The sequence below is a fragment of the Chelonoidis abingdonii genome, chromosome 8 (assembly GCF_003597395.2).
Source record: "Chelonoidis abingdonii isolate Lonesome George chromosome 8, CheloAbing_2.0, whole genome shotgun sequence".
In the NCBI taxonomy this organism is placed as follows: Eukaryota; Metazoa; Chordata; order Testudines; family Testudinidae; genus Chelonoidis; species Chelonoidis abingdonii.
In genome coordinates this window covers 29954165-29969853 of record NC_133776.1, presented here as the reverse complement: position 1 = coordinate 29969853, position 15689 = coordinate 29954165, and the positions used below count along the sequence as shown (strand labels likewise).

General features: G+C 40.0%; 1 long non-coding RNA gene across 1 annotated transcript in view; it reads right to left on the bottom strand.

Annotated features, from left to right (window-relative positions):
- Positions 1–770: 770 nt before the first annotated feature.
- LOC116827346 (uncharacterized) overlaps positions 771–15689 on the bottom strand; it is a 30486-nt gene continuing 15567 nt past the window's right edge. The window contains exons 2-4 of the long non-coding RNA XR_004374278.1: positions 13417–13478; positions 11071–11113; positions 771–1344 (exon numbers count right to left, since the gene is read on the bottom strand). This is a non-coding gene — a long non-coding RNA (uncharacterized LOC116827346). The remainder of the gene's footprint in view (positions 1345–11070; positions 11114–13416; positions 13479–15689) is intronic.

The following is a 15689-nucleotide window of genomic DNA, read 5'->3' as shown; positions in this document are numbered from 1 at the left end:
GGATACAGTTAAGATTAGGCATGCTGTTAAGAAAGTGAAAATTTAGGTTGACTAACAGAAAAATGTTTCTGACACATGTGATGCATTAGGCTGTAGAATATTTTTCCAGCAGAAGCCCCATTGCTTGGGACTTCTAAAACTAGAATGGACAAAACACTCGAAAAAATGCACAACTGGGAACAATCCTGCACTGGCAGAGAAATGGGTTGGGTGATGTCTTCTGCATCTCTAGCACCTATTATTCTGTGAAAGATCTTCCTGCTGAAAAACTGATGTGAGTTCTGCAAAGAAAAGTTCACATTCTACTTATCTCTAATCTTAACTCCTCATAATTGCAATATTAATAAAAATGTCTTAAAAGGAAAGCCTCTAAATATTTCCATTACTTTAATAAACTGCTGTATGTGCATTAATGTGCCTTGGGATTTAATTTTTTTAATGATGGTAAAAATCATCCTAATACCTATTGTCTGAGCAATCCATTGACTGGTCAGGGCAGAATTAGTATCAGTAGCATTTACATTGTTCTATAAATGGCCTGTGTGAAATCCCATAGCAAATTCACAGGGTAGGCAAAATTCATCTGCTGTTTGTACTTCCTATTTTGCAGATGAGGTAGTCTCAAAAGGCAAAGTAGGCTGAAGACTCGTTCAACAACTCTATACATGAAGTCTCAAGACTCTTGTCATTCCAGCTGTCTAAATTACTTAAACAGGACTCAGAGGGATTTAAAGGGGAGAAACGACATGACAAACAATTATATTCTAACACACTATTTATAACAATGCCCTTTCAGATTATTGTTCCACTCAGACTGACACATCACTGTAATCCCAGGGATGAATCAGGGGACTTAGAGTTAGATCGTGCACAGCTTGTAGGCATAAAAAAAATAAAACCGAATAAAGAGCTGACATTCAGGAAATATAGAGCGACTCAAGGATAAATTCTGCAGGGATGAGCTTAATTTATCAATGTCAATAACAACGGTGAACACATAGCAAGAATACATGCATATTAATTGAAAATAATTCAGATTAAATCACTGCAGTTTGACATTTTGAGATAGGCACTTTATCTTTTCAAGAAAGAGAGCACTATAAAATCTTTAATCTGAAAACACATCTTAATTGCATGTTATCACCTCCTAATTGCTTCTATATTATATTAAACATTTTGCTAATTACTAGCCTGATCATGGTGTAAATAGCTCCAGGCTAGAGCTCATATCCAGCTGAAGACAATTGGGCACAAGGAAGGCCAGAATGAAGTTTATCACTTTGGTGTAGAATCCTGGACTTCCATCATTATCACTGCCTATCACACTTTATCACAGGTTCCCTCCTGAGATAGAAAAAGAGAGGCAATAATGTAGATCAGAGGTTGGGTTGCTTTTCAATTAATCCATCTATTTCTAGCTCTAGATTTCTAATATTTCCCAGGGACAAAACTTGTCCGCCTACTACTGTCACTAATCTATTGCTCGAAGACGGAGGCTGAAGTACTATTGGCTCCACCACAATGCTCAGTAATGGACATGCTTCTGGATACCTGGAGGTGCACTCTACATCTGAAACTAAGCAACATGAATGAAATGTGTTGCTGTGAGCAATCTACCCACTTAGCTTCAGATCCTGAGTAATACACATGTAATATGTAAGGAGAACTGAGGCAGTACTTTGTGAATTCATTGATTATTATTTATTTCTTCATGTTTAAGCAAGAAAAGCCACTCATACAAAAAACTCTAGGTGACTTCATAATGTAGACGGCCATAAGGCAACAACTAACAATTTAGGCAATTACTGTAAGCTTAACAAAATTAACACACCTCATTTTCAAATATAAGTATATACTTGCCCCTGAAAGCAGTCAGGAATGAAATGACTTTATGGCATTCTGAGTTTTAAAGGATGCTAGAGCTTTTCAGAATGTTGTCATGCTTTCTGAAAAAATTGATTCTGTAGGGATACATCGTTAGCCCAGTATACAGGTTGAGTAACCATTCAGCTCCTCCCACAGCCCATCCTTGGGCAATGCAAGTTCTATTAGTGCAAGAAGTAGGTACAGATGTCTGCACAGGGGTTCTTCATTCTGCACTCTTCTTTCTATACCAGAAACATATCCCTCTGCTTAGTCAGGGCATACCACATGCAGAAGAAGTGGCCAGATTTTTCTCATAACAAGAACACTTTCATTTGTTATTATTTGTATTGTAGGTAGCACCCAAAGAATGCAATCAGGACGGGACCCCATTGTACTAGATATCGTACAAATAGATAGGAAGAAAATGGACCAAACTCTCTGTGTGTGTCCAGGGCTGCAGATTGTGATTCCTTTCATAAACCATCCAAGGGTTAATTACTCTGCTCCCAAACTCCTGTCTTCCAGGATTTTATGAAGATCCTGAGAGGAAGTGGGTAAAAGTAAATTATGAAAGGCGCAAAAGAAGTTTTAAAAAAGTGAACTGCACTCACTCTCATCATACATATTTTGTCTGTCTCCAGCAACCCTTCCCCTGACCCCCATCTACTTCACATTGTCTCACTCTCTTCTCTCCTTGGGTTTTACATGAATCTCTCTCCCATCCAGGTCCTACATCACACTCCCCTGGCATCTGCTCAATTCTTTGTTCACCAATAACAGCATGAAATTGACAGAAATCTTGCTCTCTGAAATGCGCTGTGCCAAGGCTTCAGAAACTGGGCTTCTAGACAACTTTTGCTGTTGCTTCTAGCGTACCTAGGAATGGAATACAACACAGGAAACCTAAAGGAAGCAATGATGCACAGCTGTCTGGTTGCTTCCCACATGTAAGAAATTTTAAGGGACTATACTCTCTGCCTTTCAGTGAGCCAGTAGCATAGGGCCTTGGATTTCTTTCTGCTTCAGAATCATCTCACTCTTTACTTCATGTTTCCTCCTTGCTTCCATTTCTCTTTCAATTATTCACTTTTGAATTTCTGGGTCTGGAATATGCTTATCCTCCTTTGCCCTTTCTTTCTCTCTCTCTTTTTAGGTTCTTGCCTATTTTAAAGGCTTCCAGACCCCTCTCTGTTCAGGATCCCTCCACTCCGAATCATGAATTTGCCACTTACCACCCTTTTTTATTCCAATATCCAATGGACACCTGAACTACATTCTCACACAAACAGCTAGTAATCAAAGTGGGGGAGAGGGAAATTTCTCAGCAGATGCAATGTTTTACCATTGCAGTTTGATTTTAAGTGCATGAAGGAGGTAAAAGTGGCTTTAGAAGTATTTAGCCATATCATCTTTGAGCACTGGTGATATACACAATTTGAAAGAGATTCACTTACGGGACACAGAACTTTTCCAAATGTTCATTTCAATGAGTCATTTTAAACCCACCCTATAAATAAGTGCAATGATATTTGCTTGCATGTGTTATCTCATCCATATTCAAATATATTATCACAACAACCAGTAATTCTTGATATAAATGATGCTAAGCCATATAATATGGTCCATTAACTTGATTTTTAAAAGTATCTAAAATATATGTAGTGATTTAAACAAAAATATAAATGATATTAAGTATGTGCAGCAGCAGAGGCTATTGCCTCCTGAACAGAATGAATTTCCCCTTGGAGGGCACTGATTAGTTCATTTTTCCTAATGAAGCTTTCATTACCTTCAGAAGTTCCTTAGTTATGAAGCAGTTTTTGTCTGTTTGAAGGAAAGTGAACTAATGATCCGCAAGTTTGGTTTAGATGAAATTTTCATTTTGAATCTCCTCCTGTAGACTGACAAGAAATCTACATATAACAACAATGGCCAGGTCTTATTTAGCATTTTTCCTGCATAACTATCAAAGCCAGGGGTGGCAGAACGAGAAGGATGGGGAGAATAGCCCCCACAATGGAAATATTGGGATGGTCTGATGTATGTTTCTGTCCCCATAATATCTCGCAGAGGCATGCATGGGGAGAAGCGGTGGCACCCAGAGATGGGGCTGGAGTGGCCACCATGATACATGAGATCAGGCTGGATGCTGAGGAACAAATAGAACCAGCTGGTTTAGGAGACGGGCGGAACTTGGCTCACGTGTGCCAGCTGTGAGGTGAGGAGCAGGCAGGCAGCACAGGATACCCCCCAAATGGAGTCTCAGTATTCCCCTCCCTGTCTCCACCCCCCGCCCCCACTCAAAGCCTGTTACAAAGGAGGGAAACATCATTATCCACATTTATACTTTAGGAAATGGAGGCACAGGGTACTGAGGCAAGTTGCCCAGGGTCACCCAGCAATGGCAGCTCCAGGAATAGAACCCAGATCTCTTGATGTCTAATCTAATTCTCTGTCCACTAGTAGGGTTGCCAGAACCTGCCTCGTCCCACCTCTTTCTCCAAGACCCTGCCCTCGCCCAGCTTCCTTTCCTGAGGCCCTGTCCCCTATTTGCTCCTCCTCCCCATTGCTTGTTGCTCTTCTCCTCTTCTCCCTCCTCCCACGTGCCCACCTGGGTCAAGAAGGACTCACCTGCAGAGCTGGGGCTAGGAGCTGCAGCTGCCCAGTGCACGTAGGAGTTGGCTCTGGTTAAGTAGGGACTGGCATGGCTGATGACCCAGCACCTCCCCGCCTCCCCGCCTCCCCGCCCCTAGTAACTGGACTTTTGGTGTCCGGTCAGCAGATCCCTCTTTTGATGGACTTTCCTATCCACCTGGCCATCCTATCCACTAACCCACATTGCTTCAAATTATGTAATCTGGCTACCAATGTACAGAGTTTGAGTAAGCAAATGAATACATGGGCCTGTTCCTCCTCTCACTGGAAGCAGTGAGAGTATTACCATTGCTGATAATCTCAAGGTAAGATTCATTAGGCCTGAGCTGGCTATTGCTACACTTCATAACAACATACCATAAGCATGTGCTTATCTAGTTCCAGCCCTGATCCACCAGCTACAGCCCAGGCACACTCTGCCCCATTGGGACTGTCTAGTGCTGCAGTCAGTGCTTATACTCTCACTAAGAGTGCAAGTATATCATCCTGCTTTTCCCCTGTGCAAGGGTGCAGGAGAGAGAGAATTCTCTGTATCCTTTCTTACACATCTTGCACATTCACACAAGAGTAGCCAGAATCAAATGGATTTTTTGGGTATTATGGAACTGAAATGAACTGTTTTTATAACAACTTGCCTTTACTTGCGAATTTGAGGTTTCTTTGGCAGTTCCTTAACACTACGTTGATCATTTACACTGTAGTTTAAGAAGCATCGTCTGCCCCCATATCCCCCCCGCCCACAGTATCGATGTAGGTAATACTTTCCAATCAGTGGACATCAATTCATGCTAAATTACTGCAGAACTCCCATGAAATTACATCCACATGATCCTTGAAATCATTGTGATTAATGATATAATTTATATGTGTATGTTGATGAAAAATTCATAAATTAGTAGAGATTTATGGACTTAATAATTTTGTTGTGCTCTAAGGTCCAGATGCGAATTACCTAAGTATTATTGTATTGACAGCCACTTTTATGCTAGGATATCTTAAAGTGGTAAGGAGAAGGCAATATTTCTACAACATCAAAATAGTTTACAGTGCACATTATTTAATGAATAAAAGTTCTTATTTCAGAATCTGTCTCTACGGCATGAACCAGGAATAAGAGCTCATCCCTCACACCCATCCGCACATGCAGAAGAGTAAATTTAGGCTGGATGAATCCAAAGTATTTGAATCATAGGTTTTATGTTCACAACATATACACAGCGAAGTTAGATAAAAACACCACAACCACCACCTCTTGCTGGAAAGTTGCAATGTAATGCTACTTTATTTCCTAGAATTCAGAAAGATAAACACACAAGAACCCAAAACCAGAGAGAGAGAGAAAAGCAGGCTGCTCCCTAAAACAGAGAGGCACAACTCACCCGACCTTATACTAGGGCTGTTTTTCTCCAGACTCATTCTGATCACATGCTTCCCTACAGAGACCCCTAGCCTGAAACCAGGACCAGGAACCATCTCCTCTTCTCTCCTTTCAACACTCTTCAAATGATAGCTTGCAATTTCAACACTGTCCTCAGTACATCACACTGGATCCTATACTAACACAAATAGATGAAGAATTATTCAACAAGTTAACCTGCTCTGTTACTCTATGCAGATTGCAAGTGGAATTCAGACCCCTGACACCTCCAGAATCAGGTATGGGGCTACAGAAGCATACAGCAGCAGGTACTTCTCCAGCTTATTGCCTGAAATAGCAGCTGTAGCCCCTCTCTGTTCATACCAGTTGCACAGGGTATTGGGTGCACTGGCTCTACCTAAATGCTGATTCCCCACCTCTCTACTGGCCCATCCTCAGACCACCGCTAGTGTGGCCTTGCATGCTAGCCCACACTGGCTAACATTCATACCAGTTCCATGACATGCAGAGGGTACACAGGCATTGAATTGAATTGACCAGTGATCTTCCATATAGAAATATCACTATACGAATTGTTTATTTCATTAACAAAACTTCTTGAAACGTTATGGTAGTTGCAGGTGCAAAATGGGAGGTGCTTTTATGACCCTTTTAAAAATTTATTACATGCTGCAGGGAGTGTGTATAGTGACAGTAACAGTGGTATCCTGTTTCTTCTCTGAACACAAATACCAATTGATAGCACAACAGGAGAAGAAAGTAAGTGAATTCAAAGTCTGGAGATTTTAGCAATATTTAGCAATACTAAAGTAACCATTTATAAAATGCATCTGTTAGAATGAAAATCACTGACAGGGTATAGATTTTAAATAGAAAACCTCTACAGGTCACAGAGTGTCCTGATTTTAGTCAACATATAATATCCATTTTTAAAAAGTAGGAAATAAAATTGGTGATGTTCACAGATATTTTGAACAGTTTCTTAGGGCTTCTCTACACGATTGGATAATGCGCTCCACGGGACTGTGATTTCTAAAGCTCACCAAAGTGTTACAAATTAATTGGTCCGTGTACACCATTCTGCTGCGTACTACTGTGCTCTAATGTAGTACTGTTTCAAACAACTTTAAAGCACAGCAGCAGGATCTGCATGGACCAATTTGTATGCAATATGTTGGTGCGCTTTAGAAATCACACCCATGAAGAATGCATTATCCCACGATATAGACAAGTCCTTAGAATGTTGTTAGGATGTTTGTGGGGGCTTTTCCCCCCACTTGCTTTGGTTGATAAGGCATCTGATATTATAAATTAGCCAAATTTGTTCTTGTTTTATGTATTTACCAGGATATAGCACTTTAAATGCACACAGCACTTTAAATATGCAAAAGACAAAGTTCCTGCCCCAACTATCTTATAATCCAGTTTATTAACAATCTCACTTAGTAACATCTACTGGGCTCTCAGAATGAGTCAGATTGTTTAGTGCTTTTAACCAATGCAATAGTTGTTACTATACATTAGTAAGTAAACTGAGATCCCAAATGCTTCCCCTTTGAGTCTTCCTGTTTAGATTAGAAAGGCGACATTAATTTTTTACTGACAGGTCTATAATTACTTGTGTAGCACTAAGTCAAATCGAGAGCAGAGTTTTAAGTACTGTACAATTTTGGGTATATTATCTGCTAACAAAGCATGTTGGAGGATTAACTCTATTCTAAAGAGAACCAATGCCAAATCTGTAAGGGAGAAATTACTGATAGTAATATTGCTAACAACAGCCAGCATGTTTCCAGGCATTTTACCTAGCCATATGCTAGTCCTTATGAAATCTGGAGCTACCACTTCACAATATATAAAATACCTAACTAATTTTCAAAAATCCTTGTTTAAGACCTAATTGAAAGGAAAAACCTCTCAGTCTTACAAAAGGCATTATTGCCGGAAATTAAACTGCTTGATGCTATGTATTGTTCTAGTGGTAGTCAGGAGGGAATATTAATTGAGATGTTCCATGGATTACAGTGTGTATTCCATAGTGGTTCACATGTTTCCTGGTGGTCTTTCCAACAGGAATAGCACAAATGAAGGGAATAAGACAGATCATTTTGAACCTTAGTAGTTAAGCCATTGTTCTGTTTTGCACAAAAGGTAATGCTTGGTTGATTTGCTTTATTTCTGTGCTGTTCTGATTTTTTCCCTGTCCACCCTAATCTCTGCCACTTCCTCTATGAATCATCAGCAGCTGGACCCAGTGAGACCACAGGAACTGGCTCTTGTAAAAGAGCTCTAACGGTGCTATCACTCAAGTTCAATTCTCTGTAAACCAGTCATGAATCATATGGTACAGACAAGAGTTTTATTTTGCATTTGCTTCTTGACAGAAATAAAAACCCAGGCTTGCCTTTGTCAAATAGACACAATGGCATATACTGTACCTATATCTATCTGTGCATACATATTAAAGACTAAGTGCTAGATTTTTAAAGCTATTTGAGCACTGCTTCACTCAGCAATGCTACACTTAATTCAGGAGTCTAAATCTCACTTTCAAAAGTTGACTCCTAAGTGCCTAAATCCATTTTGAAAATGAAATTTAGACTCCTAAATCAGTTAGGCTTTGTAATGCTGATCACAACAATGCATAAATACACCTCTACCCCGATATAACGTGACTTGATATAACATGAATTTTGATATAACGTGTTAATCAGTGCGCTGGGGGAGGGGGAGGGGGGTCACACTCCGACAGATCAAAGCAAGTTTGATAAAACGCGGTTTCACCTATAACGCAGTAAGATTTTTTAGCTCCCGAGGACAGCATTATATCAGGGTAGAGATGTAGCTTTAAAAATCTGAGCCTAAAATCACCACTACAGCAAGTGTGAAAAGATCATGTTATTTGGAATTCCTCTTAAAGATTCCCCTTTGCCCCCAATTAACATTTACTCTGAACAGATTGTAAACACAGATTTTCCTCTATTTATTTATTTAAATAAACAAATGTTTATTTTCTTTTAGCTCTCCATGGAGATCTAGAAACACAGAAATCCTTTAACTTGATCCACACCTCCAGTTCAATTGATCTGATTACTTGTTGCTGCTACACACCTGCTGCTGTCACTGCAATAGTCTGCATTTTTGGTGTACATTTCTGCTATGTGACATAACAGGTTCATCTTGTAGGCTGAAAAGAATGGTTTGAATGGTAATTATTCTCTCTCTCTTCTTATACAAATGCAGCAAGTTTTCAGACCATAAAATAAGGAGACCTCCATAATCTGCCTCTAATAACTACGCTAGTCAGCTGTCTTATTTTTTAACTAAGGCCAGAGCCTTAACGGCAGGAGAGAACAAACTGGTCAGCTGCAATTTACATTCTGATGGAGGGCCACTTTTCATAGGCTCTTGTTCATTGCTGAGTCTCTGGTTTTTGTCTATAATCATAGTCTAAAGGCTTTGGAGTGCCCTAGGGGATCTTTCTGACTCTTGGTAGGAGTTTCTTTCCTCTCCTTCAATTAAAACAAGTCATCCTTAATATTTAAAAAAGACCCTTATTAAAAGAATGTCTCATCGTTATTATCCTCTCAGGCTAACATCAGGCCTTCGGATGATGTCTTGCATACTGGTATGGAAGCTTTACTGAACTGTAATGGAACACTACTCAAACTGATAGTTGATGACATCCTGGAACAGTGGCCAGTCAAAGAGAATGCTACTTCAAGGATGAGGGGAGTTGGTTTTATGAAGCACCTTGAATTATATGCTGATTAAAATGTTGATGAAGATTCTGCTCGGTGAATGGAAGGGGACTGCTCACCAACTGGATCTCTGAATTATCTTAAAGAGGTGCTAGGGTTAGGTCTATATGTGTACATTTCATGAGCCAAATTTATTGTCAGCAATCAGTCAAAAGTAAGTGCATTAGCTTTCACATGTGTGAATCTAACTAGCAGGAAATCCTCCTGGAAGAACAAAACAAACAAAATAGAAAAATCCCCCTAAATCAGACCATTTCTTTATTATTATTATTTTTACATGATCACATTTGGATGGATGAAAACCTCAAGTAGATGCACAGGTTTCCCATTCACACAAGTGGATAATTTTAGCAGGGTACTGTGCATTACCTAAAACACACATTATTCTACAAGCTCAAACTGTTTTGATGTTTATGTACCTCAGATGCAGACCTAAATATCAGGCCACTGGCAATGTCCAGATTAAGAGTGGACTAATTCTTTCTAAACCCTAAAACCAAAACATAATGCTAGTCTCTTGAAGTATTTTTCCAACTAGATATTGATTACTGGCTGCTTGTAAGTCATGATTCTGAGAAGAAAAACCCTACAAACCTCCTTGAAGCCAGTACAGCACCTATTTTCACACACACTTTTTCAAATACACATATTTTAACTGCTGTTCTATGGAGCAATAACTTTTTCAAAACCCAGAAAACACATATTCCAGGCAAATCAAAGTGGATGTAAAGTTTTTAAAAGATGGCTCTGCTGTAATTATGAACTTTGGAAGAATCCACAGTTGCACAGCACTCAACTTCAAATTAATCTCTGATTAACATTGATTTATTTGCATGCATGATCTCTAGAACTATGAACTCAGTATTTTCCCCATAAGTTTTAGCTTTTATCTATACAGCACATATTAGTGTTACACAATTATGGCGCTGACAGTTTTCCAGCTCTTAAATACACAAAGAGGTTGAGATCAGCCCTGAGGGCTTCCACTTTCTCCCAGTTCTAACAGATGTATTTGTTTTACAGTAGAAATTGGTTTCTTGTTCTTAAAAATGTTTGAAACAACTTACAGCTGCTCTATTTTTATGCCATCATAAATATTCATAATAATTTCCAACGCTTTGCAAGTACATGGTGACTTTAGAAAAAACTACAGGTCTGGGTGGTACAGTGGAAAAGTCATCACCTTTTCACTTCTGTAAGAATTACAGAGACAGCTGCAGAGTCTGTGCACAACATCACGTGATACCGCTGGCAAGTGTTTTCCTATTTATTTCTAAAGGAAATCAGCGAGACGCCATTCCACTAAAACCCTGTCCAAACAAAGAGTCTGACACCAGAGTTTCAACATAAACGTAATGCCCCGCAAGAAATCACAGGGTGTTTAATTGACAGCTCTGTAGTTATAGTTACATTAGAACAAGTTCGTCACTATGCATCAGCACACTCCTCTAACCTGTAGGGAAAGGAAGGAAGAGACACGTAAGCTTGAAACTGTGTGGCGAATGAGCGAAGAACGACAGTACAGGCAAAGTTTACTATGTTGTTTGGAAAAAGTCAGATTTCCAGTCAATAGCTGGCCCAGAGCAGTTACAACTAGTATGGCAAAGAACATTGACACCACTGACCTAGATAGAATCAAAGGGATCACAGTATCACAAGGATGTGAAATACATGGGGTCAAAACACACTGTCACCATCAGGCAGAGCTCTCTCTTTTTTCTACAATTTGCATCTTAAGCAAACATCAAGGGGCACATTTCTGAGGGGTGTCTGGCTAGGAAGGAAGGAAGGAAGAGATTGTTGTTATTATTTATATTTTTAAATACCTGGGAGCTGCATAGATATTAAAGTATAAGTAACTATACAAGTACATAGGTAAGTAGTACACAAAAAATCACGAGCACATATTTGCTTATTTTGTTGGTGCAAACAGCTTTGTACTTACTACAATCAAACATTTGTGTATGCATAGTGCACAGTTCTTAGATTATTTCACAGGCAGCTATAAATTTTTTGTGTGCCATACGCATCTGTTCCTGTACATTGTGTGGATGCACATGGAGGCTGGGTAGATCCACAGTTGGAAATGTACATCTGTATATGTAAGGAAAAAATCCACTCACCACCCCTTTTCTTTCAGTCACCTTCTCTCCCCAATGTTTTTTCTTTTGTTTTTTAAAGAACTGTCTGAAATGTTCCACAAGCCCCAAGGAAAATAGGGACCATACAGTTTGGGGAAAAATGTACTTAATAAAATGTGTATTGAGACTGTATCAGGGTAGCCTATAGACTGTACCAAGCTAGCTAGGGAAGTCTCTGGTCTCCCTACTAGTAAATAAAGACATGAAATGGAGATGAAATAATTCCATTCAAGAAGATGCAAGACTTTGAGGGCCAGCCCCAAAGCTATGCTGGCTTACACTAGCTGGCCTGAAATGTGTGAGTGATTTGATATCTCACTTAAGTATGCCTTAAATCACCCAGGTCTTGAATGATATGGCTCAAGAGGAAAATGTTCATAAAATGAACAAAAGCAAGATTTGTCACTACATTCAGGGGAAGAGATACATTTTATACTACAGCATTACATCTACCGTATACCCTTCCCAAAAAGTATTACTAGGTATAAGTGCACTATGGGTACATTTTTCAAAAGTGCTAAAGAGACTTAGGACCCATTTTAAATGTGATTTAGGGGCCAGCTTTTCAAAAGATATTTAGACACCTTCATTTCAATGGAAGCTATGTGCCTAACTTGCTTAAGCACATTTTGAAATCCTACTAGATGTCAATCTGCACCTTGAGGTGTTTAAATACTTCTGAAAATTTGACCCTAAGTGCTTAGGTGTGAAGTCCTGTTAAAATCACTGAAGATATGTCTTAACCAAAAATAATAATAATAATAATGGTGATCCTTAAGTCAAGTTAAGTAACACAGGTTCAAATAGCAGTGAAGATACGGAAATCATGCTTTCAACTCGGGTTAGCAGCTCCAGTTAAAGCCTAGAGGATAGGGCAGGGGTGGGCCCACAAGCCATTTTAAGCCAGCCCGCGAGCTCCCACTGGGGTACTGGGGCAGCGCTTTGGCCAGGGTAGTGGGTTGGAGCCACACCATGCGGCTGGACCCCACTCCGGCCGGGGCGCAGGGTTGGGGCCTCCCCATGCAGCTCCCAGAAGCTGTGTCATGGCTCCGCTCCAGCTCCTACACGCTCCAATGGCCCCCTCCAGTGCTCCAATAGAAGCTGCAGAGGTGGTACCTGTGGATGGGACAGCGTGCAGAGCTGCCTAGCTGTGCCTCCTCGTAGGAGATGGAGAAGGTACATGCCACTCCTTCTGGGATCAGCTTTAGGTAAGCGCTGCTCGGAGCCTGCACCCCATAGCCTCTCTCAATGTCCCAACCCCCTGTCCCAGCCCTGATCCCCCTCCTGCTCTCCAAACCCCTCGATCTCAGCCCAGAGCACCCTCTTGCACCCCAAACCCATCATCCCCAGCCCCACCCCAGAGCCTGCACCCGCAGCCAGAGCCCTCACCCCCTCCCACACCATAACCCCAATTTTGTGAGCATTCATGGCCCGCCACACAATTTCTATTCCCCGATATGGCCCGCAGACCAAAAAGTTTGCCCACTCCTGGGATAGGAAGTCTGGAATTGAACTCAGAAGGCTAAGCTGAGTTGAAAGCCAAGTTGCCATGTCTTCACTATTAACCTGCAGTAAGAAAACATGCACTTTTGGGTTTTTTGAAGTGACGACATACCTCGAGAGCCAAGTTCCTGAGTCCAATGCTGAGCGTTTTTGAAAATCTTCATTCTAGATAAACTAAAAATAGAATGATAGAAATAAAATAATGCCATGAAATAGTCATAATTTGATTCATTGTTTTTTCTTAATGTAGCTTGTAACTGAAGTCACATCCATACATCTCATGCAAATCACATATAGTGTCATATTGATAAGACACATTCATTTTGTAACCTCCCCAATAGGCCATGTTTAAATGTCTTTTTCTCCTCCATTAACTTTAGCTAAGTTTGTACTATGCCTATGAACCTGCAGAACATTTTTTTTTAATTTGCCAACTAGGCAGGTTTTTTCAGTTCTCTCAAGTCAACTCTGAAGCTGTGGATGCTGTTTTTATGTTGCTGAACACTATCCAGTGTTCAGTCTGTATAATGTTCTAAAGAAAATGCATCCTTGCCAGGGCCAAATGAGGGGAAGACTTCTACCTAGTTTTTTAAAAAAAAAAAGACTAGTCAAGCCAACCTCACAAAGTAGATGATAAGGGTGTATATAAAATTGTACATCATACACCCAATATATAATATTCAGGGTGCCACATGCAGAAATTATGTACAACTGATTATGTGTCTGTGAAGTCAACCACTTTAATTAAACATCTCTAAAAAAATCTATGACGAAAGCTATTTTTGGTAAAGTAGAAATTGTATTGAGAATGACTTTATTTTAAAATGAAGTCACATTTTCAAACATGGTTTTCAGTAAGCCACATCCTTTTTACATTTCACAGACATGACATGTCATTAGGAAACTGTGTTATTCTTGGTTACATTGGCATGTCATGTTACAGTACATTAGAAAACATGATGTGCAGATATAACCATGCATGACCATTATCCAAATGACACATTAAATCCTGGCAGTTCAAAGAGAGACACATCTGGCTTTTTGCACATTTTCAACATACATTGTAATCAGTCCATGAAAAATTTAAGAGATGAATAAACTAACAAAAAATTGCAAAAATACATTTTAAAAGATACTATGTTTTATGCAGTCTTCATCTCAAGCTCACAGCATAGCACATCCCATACAGCTCACACAGTATCATCATCATCGTGATAACTAATCATATTTTCATAATTGGCCTCATTCTAACTCTTGCTGAACATATGAACAAGATAAATCTTGTAATATTAAAAGACAAGGAAATAACGTTTTATTATCTCCCCACTTACTGTATTTGATTTTACACCGTATTCCTTCTCTTGGCTGTTGCTGTATGTTAGCATCTGGGACTCATCACTCACAATGGCATTTCAACAAAGATGATGTCACCACTTCCAAATACTTTAACAAATGTTGCTACTGCATAAATCTAAAGAACTGCAACATAGGGCAAATTATGTTTAAGATGAGAGACAAAATGGATAGCTCATACCACAAGTTTAAGTGTATTAAATATAGAGTCTCTTTCCAGAGGGAAGAAATTGAGCAAAAATGGTAAAACTGGGGCATTCTTTTTCTGTAAGACAGTTTGGAAGAGCTTTTGATCTCACAGTGTCTGTTACAACCTCAGACAAGGTTAAATTTACCCTTAAAGTTAACATTCCTACCAGCTTCCCCTGCTCATGAACAGAGTAACTTAATCACCAACTAAATAGAATTCAAAATGCTTTAGAGAATATGAACTGACACCACTTGGACTTGATGATGGGAACATGAAAAAGGATGGGTTTATTGCTGTTACTAATTTTATTAGTGATTCCGGGCCCAATTCTCCTAAATGCTATGTGCACTCAACTCCCAGCTCAGAGGCCCCTGCCAGCAGAAATGGTACAATTTTACAGCACAAGAAGGTAGCTGTTGCAGGGGGCTGCAATGCACACTGCTTGCATATCACAGAAACCTCCCTCCCCTCCGCCAGTGTGAGTTCCTTGTGTGGCAACACTCTGGGAGCACAGCAGGGCAAGGATGAGGGAACCACTGTTGTGCAAAACTTCCCATCATGCCCCTCTCAGCAAATGCTGGCTGAGGCTGCTTCAATCATTTGGCTGTTCTGCACCTGGGGATGGGGAGGGGATTCCCCTCTCTCCGCTTTTACTTATGCATCTGTTCAAAACTGAGCCAGGCTACTCAGGCTGGCCCAGGATTTGACCCTTTCAATGCAGATTTGGGGGGAAATATTCAATTCAATATTGACCCCTCCCTTCAGAAATTCATAGAATTTAAATGATTTCACCAACTTAACAGTGAAGGATTACAGGAAATTCCACTCTGCCCCAGGTCGAG